This window comes from Lissotriton vulgaris, chromosome 8 (assembly GCF_964263255.1).
Source record: "Lissotriton vulgaris chromosome 8, aLisVul1.2, whole genome shotgun sequence".
NCBI classification, from domain to species: Eukaryota; Metazoa; Chordata; class Amphibia; order Caudata; family Salamandridae; genus Lissotriton; species Lissotriton vulgaris.
In genome coordinates this window covers 676,786,771-676,800,068 of record NC_141696.1, presented here as the reverse complement: position 1 = coordinate 676,800,068, position 13,298 = coordinate 676,786,771, and positions in this window count along the sequence as shown.

Genomic DNA, 13,298 nt, shown 5'->3' with positions numbered 1-13,298 from the left:
GGCATATATATGGAGTAAGCTATAGATATGGCTGAAAAAATTCTGGTATTAGCCAAGCTAAAAGCTCAACACTATAGGACGATATTTAGCCTGTATCATACTCCAGCAAAGATGTTGAAATGGGTGGCACAATTGATGGGAAATGTTTTCACTGTGGGGCAGAGAAGGCGGACATTGTACAAATCTTTTATGCGTGCACCTATCTAGCACAATTAGTGAGACACATTGAAGGGTTTTGGACTGATATCGCGTGGGTAGGCCTCCCAATATCACCAGAAGTAATGTTATTAGGTGTTGGGGATAACTCCACGCATGGGCAAGGGGTGCATTCATTTCCCTATTTAATTTTTATGGCCAAAGCTGTCACTAGGTTATGTATCGCATCAGTTTGGTTACAGAAGGATGCTCCTTCCTTTGAGATGTGGGAAGCTGAATTGTACACTATTTACAATCTTGAATTTAGTCTCTATTCCCTCAAAACTGCACAAAGATGAAAATTGGGCATACAGATAAGGGGGCCCATGATTGAGCACATAAAGTAGTAAAATGAATGTGTACCATATCCTTTTGTTTGTTTTGTTTTCTCTCTTTTCCACTTTTTTGTCTCCTCTCTCTTGTTGCAGTGTTACATCATTAACTATTGTAAGTGGTATACTGATATGGATTGAAAAAAGAATTTAAAAAAAGAAAGGGGGGCTGATGTATCAAAGGGTTTCATCTATTCTTTGTCTGTGGGTAAATGTGATGGTACATATTGGGAAAGATTCCTATGAACCAGCCATTTTAGCTATCAGTGGATTAATCAATGTTGCCATAATAGCAAACATATTCCTGATAGTTCCTGATACTCTACGGTTTATAAAATAATTAAATAAGACCTACAACATGCTTCTAAGCCCTGCATCTTTAGACCAAAGACCACAAACGGAAAAAAGCGAAAGGAAGAAGTACCAATATTTTAGTGACATCCCTAAACAACAAAACTCAAGCAGATGTTAGCCCAGTCGTTTTTGCTGCTTCCTTGTATAACAAAGTTACATTGTATTGGACCATTAAGGAAGAAATAAAAATGACTTTCACTCAGGCAATGGGGGTTCCCCCTGCTCTCGTGCTGCAAAGGCACACTTTGAACATAGCGGACAGAGGGACAAACTAAACTCCATGGTTTGTGACCTGGATCTGCTGTCAGCTTTGGGCAAATTGGACTTAGTTGGGAGGAACTCTATTCCTACCTTTAAAGGCCTAGGTCGGGTACCCTCTTTCATCGATTTCTACTTGATTTCTGATTTCTCAGTTATACCCAGCAATCACAGGATTCTTAACCCGCTGTGTATCAAAGCTAACTGGCCCATATTGGGTTTGAAAAGGAGGAGCAGTGGAGGTGGAGTAAATCGAGCCACTGATGGAGGTAGAAGACTTAAATGGGCTCAGATTATCCCACGCTCCCTGTTTGAGTCCCTTTTGGCGAAGTGCAGGAGTGAGATTCAGATCTGTCGGGAAGCAGAGACAGAGCAGGATGAGACTGTCATCCATGCCTTCAAATCTTTCTCCCTTTCTGTCACCAAGCTATTAACTGTCCCTGGATCCAAAGTCCAACAGGAAAGGGCAACTAGATGGTTTAACTCAGATTGTTCGCTTGCTGCTAGGAGGCTTAAAATAGCGCTGTATGCCACCCCCTAGAACAGTGCCCTGGTTAAAACCCAATTGAAACAATATAAGATAGCCCTCAGTAATCGTAAGGAAGCCCTGAAGGAGGAAGCTTGGGGCAAACTTATGGAAGCTACAACCATTAAGTGTAGCACCAATTTCTGGAGCATTATTAACAGTTCTTTTTTGAGAGTAGAGGCAGTAAATGCCCTAGATGCACACATTACAGCGAATGACTGGGTCAGCCATTTTGAGGGCATGTTTAAGGGCGCTTCGGCCCAGTTTTACTACCTGAGAGGGGAACCGAAAATACAACTCTATCTGTAACAGAGGAAGAAGTGAGGTGAGGTATTACTGGTATGACGTGCAAAAGGGCCCGGGACCTGAAGGAATTCCTCCTGATCTCTATCTGTCTGATGTAGAGATCTGGACACCTTTGCTTACCTCTGTAATTAACGCAGCAGCAAGATCTGGCCCTCCTGCTTCTTTGGCTACCTCTAAATTTGTATTGGTTTATAAAAAGGAGAACGGAAAGAGCACTCATTGCTACAGACCTATATTCCTGCTGGACTCCGTGGTTAAAGTGGTCGGACGGAGCCCAGGTTACCGACTTGGGCTCTTGACAATAACATTTTGTTGGATGCCCAATACAGTTTCTGTTCTGGCAGCTCCACGATTGGCCAATGTTGAAACCTCTTTATGATTGTCAGGATTCCCAGGAGGTTTCCTCCTCATCGTTCAATAATTGCAAGCATTTTGCTTTCAATGCACCCCAGTAAAGGTAGGAATTGGAGGACAAGTTGGCAGCATGAGAATTCTAAGATGTCTGCCAACTTGACTTTCCTGACTGCGCTCTGATGTTCTGACTTTCAGCCTGGTTTGGAATCTGAAGCACGCACAAGCATTCAAATGCGTACTTCACCTGAAGAATTCATGGAGAAGGATCTTCCCCCAGAGCTACGTCATGAAAGTTTAGTGAGGATAGAGCGGCAGGTATCATTTTAGCCCTTTGGTTTCTTGGAATAGAGGAGGAGTTGTTCCCAGTTCAGGTTAGTGCAATTGTGCATGTCTTTATAGCATATTGGGCGTAGAGTCTAATTCTATGGCAGGACCGGAGGCTCCGATTATGCTATCTCATTTCTTTACTAGAAATGTTCAGCAGCCAATCAGAATACAGTAGAGAAAATCACAACTACGTTATCCATGAATACTCTGGGTAACCATAGAGAATACACACTATATAAGGTACCATAGAGGACAACACTTCCTCTTTCTTTGCTGCTACGCAGCCAGTTAAGTTCTCTTTTCCTTATTTACATTTACTATTGCCTTGTACTTTGTATGCTAATTGGCTTTATTGCATTTACCTGGTGTACGCGCCGCTGTTTGTTTACTGCTGCCGTTTTTCTCGGTGCGTTGTGTTGTTGGCGGTTTTCTCCTCTTGCGGTGCCGTCGGTGCAGGGATGTGTGTCCGCCTCCCCGGTTCGGGCGCATTGTGCCCGCGCCCTTTCTTTAACGTGGAGTGGGAGATAGGGGACTGAGGGACCGCGCGCGAGGATAGCGCGTCCCTCTTCTTGCTTTTGCTGCGGGCGACTGTCAGCGCGCATGCGCGAAAGTCTATTTGTTCCGTTTACTTCCGTGTTTACACGGAGCTTCACACGCCAGAGCAGCATTTTACCTCAGCTCATGCCCACGGCCTGCAGTCATATTGTCCCCGCCTACGCCCATATAAATTGATAATTTGGGCAGTATTAATCGGCATAGGCTTTGCCTAGAGTGGCATTGTGTTTAGCAAGCCCTCCCTCCACATTTAATTTTTGGGTTTTGTGCAGTCAGGTGATTGCCTGCATTTACTTGGCTTGCTTTGGGGTCACCACTCCCCCTGATTTGCCTTTGCCTATATTGATTTCCTTCCTCACGTGAGCAGAATTAACACTTGCTGTTTCCATAATGGGAGATTATTATGAGGAAGAAGGCTATTATGATGATGAAGAGCCCTCTGGCTCTATGGAACAAGACTTGGTGAATCAAGCGTTGGTCCACGCCATTGCTCCTTAGGAACTCCACCTTTTAGAGTATGCGACGCAACAGGGTTGGTTGCCTCCATCTTCGGGGCGCTCTTCTAAGTCTCCCAAGAATCCACACCACTCGGATTTTGCTAAGTTGGCTAAATCATTGTCTCCTGCGCAGTCTTTTAGTAAGGCTTCTAAGTCTGTACGCTCGTCGCCTGTCTATCACACTGATGATGGTGATACCACTTCTGATTCTTCGTCCTCTGGTCCTGCGATTTCTCCTCCTTCAAAGAAGGCTCGTACGGAGCATTTTGTAGACGCACCCTCAACTCCCCAATTGCTTACCTTTGACCCTTCAGACATTATCCACCCCATTTCAACTTCTTGGCTTCCGTCTCCTGAAGTGGCTGATCATGTGCAAACTCATATATGCCAGCCATTCGAGAAGGATGTACAGGCCCGCCTTCGGTCGGAATGTCCGCGACCTGATCTCACAGACAAATTGGCTGATACTCCAGAAGTAGATCCGACATTGGTGACATATCTAAAAAAATATGCAAAATATACAAAGAAAGGGTTAGACAGAGCCTGCCGTTCATGTCAGGATAAGATGTTTTTTTTTTGTTTTGTAAATTTCTTTATTGCGTTTACATTGAGAACATCAATATAAAACAACAGTCCCGCTAAGAATCCCCCCTCCCCCCATCTGACATTGCTGACTTCCTCTGCGTGCACGGTATCATTGCATCCTTCTAATAAGTATATACACAGCCATTTAGTCAACAACCCATAGCAGGGCAGCCCCGCGCTTCACCATATTTGCAAATTATACTTCTGTTAAGGGACATTCTGCACAGTTCGCAACAGCAATACAAAGGCAACACCTTGAGTCCCAGGCCAGTCACATCCGTCTTTATAGCACACAGTGCACTATCACTCTGCGGCCCCGTCGGTTCCCTCTCTGTTCGGCAAGTAAGTTTAGTATAGGCCCCAGAAGTTCTTAGGTCAGCTAGTGGGGGGCTGTAGCTCACTATAATTTTCAGATTGAGTGCAGCCATAGAGCATGTTGTGCGCCCAGCGCTTAGGAGTTGGCAATGGGCCTCTCATCCAGCAACAAGCCAGCACCCGGTGGGCCACGAGCAGGCCCATGTCTAACAGACATCTGATCACCCTCGGCAGCTTTTTGGTGTATCCTAATAAGACCACCAGGGGGTCAGGTGTGATAACAACCTCCGTCAGCTCGCTAATATCAGCGAATATTTTTCCCCAAAAGTCCCAGACGTCAGGGCACTGCCAAGCGAGGTGTAGGAAGTCAGCATCTGGGGTGCTGCACCTCTCGCAACGAGCAGAATCCCTAAAGCCAGAGTCTAGCTGGGGTGTAGTACACCCGATTTAGGAATTTGAAGTGAACCAGTCTATGTCGGCCATTGAGTGATACTTTCTTAGTGTTAGTACAGCAATATCGCCACGTGCCATCGTCCAATACAGTGTCTAAATCAGTCTGCCATGCTAATCGCACCTTAGTGTATGTTTCTTGTGTGCTCGCTTGTGTTAGTTTGAATAGATTGGACAGCAGTTTCCGGGGAGAAGCAGTTTTAAGGACATATGTGAGCTCAGGAACCTCAGGGGGCTCTGCCATGTCCCCGTCCAGCAGGTCACTGAGAGCGCGGCGCACCCTGTGGAACTGGAATCGTGTCAGGAGTGGGGGCGTGTCACAGGTTCCCAGGGCTTGTTCCCATGTCTTTGCAACCCCATCAATGAATAGGTCACCGGCCGTTTTTATGTTCAGTTTCTGTAAGGCAGTAACTACTCCCTTCTCCTTAAGCAGGGGCAACCATCTGCCCAGTCTACTGGCATCTCCGGCGAATATAGCAGCATGCCGTTTTGCATCTGTAAGAGGTTATACCATGCATGATTCGTGGCTGTTACAGAGTCCAATGGGCCCGTTCTGCGATCAAGCGATTGGAAGATCGTATGTGGGAGTGAGTTAGGGCTTGCACAGAGAATCTCCATGCGGACATGAGGTTCGTTCCGGTCCCCATGTAGCCAAGTGTGTAGATGTGACGCCTGAGCTACACGGTAACATGCCTCCAGATCCGGGGCTCCAAGCCCCCCATTGAATATGGCATAGTGAGTATCGTCCACCGGACACGTGGTTGTCCGCCCACCCAGGCCAGCTTGGTCATCTGCTGCTGCAGCCGTGCAAAGAATGATTTGGGGAGAACCATTGGGATGGTCATGAACAGAAACAAAAATCTGGGGAGTACTACCATTTTCATTATTGATATGCGTCCCATTAAGGACAAAGGAAGCTTACTCCAGTTAATTACGTCGTCTTCTAGCTTACTGACAGCAGTGCCATAGTTAGCTCTAAAGAGGATTTCCGCATCCGTGTGTAACTGAATCCCCAGATAACGGACAGAATCTGTGGTCCACTGGAGCGGATATTCCATTGGTGTTGGCTGAGTGATCGGTGTCAGTGGAAAAGCCAGCGATTTGGTCCAATTGACCCTCAAGCCAGAGAGTGCCCCAAAACGAACCACCTCCCGATGATAGGTTGTTATCAGGGTCGCGTGCATACAGCAGGGTGTCGTCTGCATACATCAACACTATGATCTTATATGATCTCTATGATCTTATAGCCCGGGAATCCTATGCTCTCATTTCTGTAGTATTCTCGAAGAGCGCACGCCAGTGGTTCAGCCACTAGGGCATATAGGAGGGGCGAGAGAGGGCACCCTTGCCTAGTACCTCTACTGATGGGAAAAGAGTCCGAGACCAGGTCTCCCATGCGGAGCCGAGCCCGCGGATGGTGATATAGTGCCCCCATCATCTATAGGAACGGCTGCCCTAGACCCATGCGCTGCAGTACCATACGCATAAAAGGCCACTCCACTGAGTCAAAGGCTTTTTCCATATCTAGAAATACAGCCAGTGCTTTCCTATCTTCTCTCACATGCTGAATCGTGTCCAGGATCGTACGTATATTGTAGACTAGGTTCCTACCAGGGATAAATCCAGCCTGCTCCGGGGCTACCAGACGATCAGCAAGGAGTGCTAAACGGTAGGCCAAGACCTTGGCGAACAGTTTGGTATCGACATTCAGCAGCGACAGAGGTCTTTATGAGCTGCACTCATCATGAGGCTTTCCCGGTATCAGTATTGTAACCAGGAGTGCCTCCCTCATAGAGTGTGGCATGCTGCCCTCCACGCATATGTCATCAAAGAGAGTCAACAGATGCGGGAGTAGTTGATTTTTAGAAGCTTTGTAGAAGCCGCCGTAAGTCCGTCTGCTCCCGGAGCACTGCCCCACCTCATGCTGGCCAGTGCTTCAAGGATTTCATACTTTTCAATAGGATGCATGAGGAATTCCCTGTCTGAGTTGGTAAATGTGGGGATGTCAATGTGGCCTAGATAGTCATTAATTTCATCTTTCAGATCACCGCACTTGGAGGAGTACAGATCTGAGTAGTATCCTTTGAAGACATCAGCTATGTCCCTCTCGTCTGTGAGCGGTTCTCCAGCGGCAGAATTCACCACCGTGATGTCGCCGTCTTGCACCCTTCATGAGATTGGCCAGAACCGCACTCGGCCACTCCCCTTCGCCGTAAACCCTGGCCGTGGCATATTTGCCCATGTGTCTAACCTCCCTATCTGCTTCTTCATGATATTCTGCAAGCAAGGTCTTAATCTCGTCTTCCACTGTGTTATCTACCAGGTTGCACTGTCTGCGCTCCAGCTTGCCTAGTTGTTCCTCAAGGTCCGCCAGTCTCCGCCGAATGGTCTTAAGTATGCCCGAGTGTTTCGACATCACAACCCCTCGGATATAGACCTTGAAAGCCTCCCAGACCACCTGGAAGCTATCCACCGAGCCAATGTTAGTTTCGAAGAATACATCTTTGGCCTCAGCCAGCTCTCCCCTAAATACCGGGTTCAAGAGAGAATTAGGCGGAAACCTCCATGTGAATGGCGGAATGGATTTACCTGGAATGCGTAGGTCCAGCAGCACTGGCGAGTGATCGGACAGTGTTCTGGGCAACACTCTACAGTCTCTAATTTGGTCAAAGTGGGAAGAGGAAGCGAGCCAGTAATCTATCCTGGTATGGACATTGTGATATGCTGAGTAGTGCGTGTACCCACCTTGCTGAGGATTGCGAGAACGCCTTACGTCCCCCAAGTCCAGGCAAATCATTGCACTCTGCAGCTCCAGAGCAGCAGCCGTAGGTCTGCGAGCAGGACCGGACGATCTATCAAGAGTCGGGTTCATGTTGAGGTTGAAGTCTCCCCCCCACAGCAGCATGTTTCTCTGGTCAAATTAATAATAATAATAATAATAGGGGCATTTATAAAGCGCTGAGTTACGCGCACCGGCGTGTCCACGCGCTGAAGGTGGGAGAGGCGGCAAACAGGGAAAGACAGCTGCCAGGCAGGCCCTTATCTAACATAGAGGTGGGTTTTTAATTTAGCTCGAAACCTCGTTTCTTCAGGTTCCAGGCGCAAGTCCACTGGGAGTTTATTCCAGTAGTTTGCCGCTAAATACCTAAAGGATCTGCCTCCCATGCGAGCTTTCTTCACCTTGGGGATCCTCAGCAGTCCCCCACCCGCGGATCTGAGCGCTCGAGCAGGTTCGTAGGCTTCGATCAGTCTCAGCAGTGGTCGAGGTGCCCTGCCATTCAGGATCCGATGACACGTGCAGAGGGCCTTGTACTCGACTCTGCTCCTCACAGGGAGCCAGTGTAACTTCTGCAGGGCCACCTTCGAGGGCGCCCTTTTGGGCAGCCTAAGGATCAAGCACGCTGCCGCATTTTGCAGCACTTGAAGGCGGCCCATGCTTTTCTCCGGTACCCCCAGGTACAGCAGGTTCGCGTAATCCAGCCTTGCGGTCACCAGAGCATGTACCAGGGTTTGACGAGCTTCCATCGGCAGTAGGTCCAAGACTTTCCTCAGTCTTTTCAGGACCCCAAAGCACACTCCGACTACCCGGTTGATCTGGGGCCCGAAAGTAAGACCCGCATCAAACCATACTCCTAGGTTTTTTGCTTCCTGGCAGGGGGTGGGAGTCGGTCCTAAACAGGATGGCCACCAAGCCGACGACCAAGCAGACTGGGCTCTCCCTACCACCAACACCTCTGTCTTGCTGCCATTAAGTTTCAAACAATTGATGGCCATCCAATCGGCAAGCTCTTTCATGCACGATCGGAAGCCATCTGCAGCAAGTCAGGGCGCATGCGACAGGGAGATGACCAGTTGCGTATCATCGGCATATGATACCATTTGGAGGCCATGGCTCTCCACAATGGAGACTACAGGCGCTACATACAGATTAAAAAGGGTCGGGCTCAAGGACGAGCCCTGAGGCACGCCCTGGCCCAAAAGTATCCCTTTAGAATAGCAGTCGCCTTGCCTCACTTGAAAGCTTCTTCCCGTTAGGACGGCCTGGATCCACCTCAGCGCAGTGTTAGCGATGCCACCTCTGTTCAGACACTGTAGCAAGGTGGTATGTGCTACAGTGTCGAACGCCGCGCTGAGGTCTAGCAGGATCAGGGCCATAGTTTGCCCTTCATCTACGCCCTGTCTCAGATGTTCTGTTGCCATAAGAAGGGCGGACTCTGTAGAATGGCGCGGTCTAAAGCCAAACTGCGTAGCGTGGAGCAGTCCCGCCTCTTCCACATGTTTCATAATTTGGGTGTTTACCACCTTCTCCGCCACTTTGGACAGAAAAGGCAGGAGTGAGATGGGCCTCAGATTTTCTAACACCTCAAAGCCAATGTGGGATTTCTTCCGGAGAGGGAGCACCACTGCCTGTTTCCACCCCTTAGGTAACATACCAGACTTGAAGGAGGTATCCAGGACATGCCTTATATAGGGCTCCAGGACTTACAGGCTGTCCCCCAATCGTTTAGGGGACACCGGGTCCAAGGGGGAGCCAGATTTTACAGAGAGACATGCCCTGACTAGCTCTTCAGGAGGAGGAGTACTAAAGTCTGTGAGGAGCCCCGCAATCTCCGTGCCCTCCGATTGTTTGGCCTTGGCAGCGAGAGTCTTATAGAATTCAGGTGAATCAAAGTTGGGGCCATAGGTGGTGACTACAGTGAAGTCAATGGCAGGGCAGTGGCATCTAGATATAACAAATCTGCCTTCAGCTTCTGTCTCCAGGGTTTGTATCTGCAATTTGGACCTAGGTTTCACCCATGTCAAAACCCCTCTGGAGCTGGAGCTGAACCCAGCTACAGAGATGTTACCCTCAAGCCCCCTGTATCTGAGCATGTGACTGTGTGTAGGGAGATGCGTCTCCGGGAGCAGGGCAATGTCTATATGTTGGCGCTGTAGATAACTGAGGACTTTCCTGACTTTGCGGTGGTCATTTAGGCCACGAACATTCCAAGTAAGTGCCTTGAGTCTAGGTGTGTGTGATATCCCGCTATTTGAGGTGGAGTCAGTCATAGCACAATACCATTGGGCATAAATGGAGCAAGCTTACGTCAATGCCTATCACATTTACAGAGTGTAAAGTCAGAATGATCAGATTCCCCAAAATAACGTAACAATCCACTCTCAAACAAGTCCAACCCCCCACCCACAACAGACCAACCACAATTTGGCCTTTCATGATTAGACCCTCAGATCCCCCCACCCTACCCAGTTATACAAACAAACCCCCCTTTATCAGTCCCCTAGAAAACTAAAAAGCCCTGAATCGAGCCAAAGGTGCATACATCGCAAGGGCGAGGTTGCCAGTAATTAGTATGGAGCGTCTGTAACCACAAGCACGAGCATACCCCCCTAAAACCATCACCATATCGTGATATCTCAACGTGAACCAGCAGAGCAATAACATGCAACATCAATGTCCCCGCCTCAGTGCCCAGTCCCCATAATATATGTCAAGGCAGTTCCATTACTCATTTAGATAGCCGGAGCGTATCTAACCATAAAGTTCACAGTACTCACCCACTAGGTGGCAAAAGGAAAAAAAGGGGAGGAAAAAATCGGATCAATCTCACCCGCAGGCCGGGGCGTCTGTTCTCTTACAGAGGCATCAAGTGTCCGTATATGTTCCACCGCCAAGAACTGGGAAGAGGAGCATGTCCATTTCGTACTCCAAGACCAGAGAGCGGCATCTTTCCGAATTTCAGGCCTTGACATGGAGCATGGTCTTCAACCTGCTCTTGGAACTCATCCTGATCTTCCAGTGAGCTGCTGTGTTCTTCTCCGGTTTCTGTTTGCTGGAGCCTCCCCGGTGCTCTTTGGTCCATACTTTCAAGGCTTTTTGGAGATCCTTCGGGTCTGTGAAAAAATGAGAATGACCTTGCCTGTTGATCCTTTACTTCGCTGGATAGAGCATAGCATAGTCAAGCCTTAGATCCCGAAGCTGCTTCTTGTAAAGTGCAAAGTGTCTGCGTTCTTTTCGCACCTTTGCCGTGAAGTCTGGATATAAGGAGATGTCCGCACCTTCAAACTGCAGGGTCTTCTTTTCTCGGGCGATCCGCAGGGCCGTGTCCCTATCCCTGTAATTCAACAGTTTTGCAATGATTGGTCTCGGAGGGGCCCCAGGACGTGGACGAGGGCCCAGCAATCGGTGTGCTCTCTCCATAATGAACATTGGTGAGAATACATCCTCCCCCAGCAGCGTGGTGAGAAGTTTTTCAACAAAGAACTCCATTTTCCCGGTTTGTGTCGTCTCTGATACTCCTGTAACCCGTATGTTGGAGTGTCTTGAGCGGGCCTCCAAATCCTCCGACTTGTCTTGAATCACCTTCAGGAGCCTGCCGATTTGTTTGTGGTCTTTATCTAACTCCGTTTGGGCTTCCTCCACTTTAGTTAGCCGCCACTCCAACATGTCTAGGCGCTCCGCATGTTTGTCTACTCTCTCTGCCATGCGGTCCATCCTGTATGTGAGGGCATCGATCTTGGAGCCTATGGACGCCATGCTGTCCTGCAGGCCCTGCTCCATCGTAACCAGCAAGCCTTTAATGTCCGAGTATATAGAGCCCTCCCCACCCCTAGCCAGGGATGTAGGTTCCGTCTCCGGGGTCTTGGTACGGCGGTGCTCGAAGGGGAGTTTGCTCTGGGTTTTGTCCCCCTTACCCATGCTGAAGATAAGGCCCTCAAGGCAGTTTTGAGAGTATTCACAAGGCTATAAAAGTCCCTCGCACCGAACAGTCGGGGCGCAGCGCTTTAGCTGTGCAGGAAGGCCACTGCCTGCCTCTCGCAATCAGAGTGCTGCCCAAACTCCCCCTGGGCTGCTAACTCTCAGGCAGTCGTGTCTTCTGCGCTCTCCAGGTAGCGTAGTGGGCTGCCCCTCCAGTGGGTGCCAAGATGAATCAGCGGTGGTGGGGCTGCACTTCTTTACGGCGCTCGGGTGCTGTGGGCAACCATCTATACAGCAGCAACGCTGCCTCCAAGCAGGCACAAAAAACCGCCACGGCCCCCTTATGCCATCAGTGTTCTCAGCGTACCAAAGGGCTAAGCTGGGTATCTGCGCAAATGTGGGTGTTGGAGTGGCCCGGTCTGATCTCCAGTGCCCCCAGGGGGAGGGGAGGGGAGGGCCCGCGTCTGATATGTTGGCCTACAAGCTCCAGCAGGGTGAGGGGGGAGAGCATCGGGTGCGGGAGCCATCAAATCCTCTCACTCTCCACCAAATCCGCCGCCCCCAAGCTCCCAGGTCTCTCCCCTCGTCTGTCTCAATGTTAAGGGCCCCGTACAGGAAGAGCGGAGTACCTCTGGGAAGGGTTGCATGTCCGACTCCCAGTTCGAAGCAGGAGTCCGGCTCCAGCCGGGTCTAAGGCCCGCATTGCGGCCGCACGTCGTGTGATGCTCTCAGGCACACTCCACAATAAAGGTCGCGGATCTGCGACCTAGTGTGCCCGCGACCTCCTCTCCACAGCCGCCGGTTCAAGTCGGCTCAGAAGGAGCTTATTTCGCCAGTGTCAGCAACTGGACCAGTTTAGGCATCCGGAGGCGTATCTATGGCCCCAAAGGTTCCGTATGAGTAGGATAATTAGCGGATTTTTTCCTGGCGATGGCGCGGATCTAAGGGGTCAAGCATCCGCCATCGGTGCTGGCAAGCTCCGCCCCCTGTCAGGATAAGATGTTAGATCTTCTAGGACCCCTGACAAAAATTTTGGATTTGGGCTTTCGAGCCAAGGAATCGGGTGCTGTCATTGATCCTGACGAGTTGGTGGGTTGGTCCCAGAGGGCCATCTGTCTGTTGGGAAACGCGAATTGTGCAATTTCCTGTGAGCGTCGTTGCTCTATTCTGCTCAAACTTGATCCAAAACTCACTGATTTGGCCTCGTCTGAATCCGGAACTCTAGCACAAGGTTTGTTATTTGGACATCGTTTCCTCAAGGAATTAACCAAGTTTGTGGCCACCTTCAGTGGCCTTGACAAGGCTCAGTCTTCTCTTCGTCAGGCCTTCCGCCCGGTTTTTGGGAGGGCCGGACGACGGAACGTTCGTTCGGCCGAGGATCCAACCAGCAAAACCAGCGCCGTTATCAGTCCCAGATAGGTGGTGGACAGGATTCCTCCTACAACTCGAACAAGTCTTCCTTCTATCCCTCCCTCAAAGGGAGAGGACAGTTCAAGAAGGGAAACTACGGTGGCAACCAAGGAGGTCGTCACGATTCCTCCAACTCA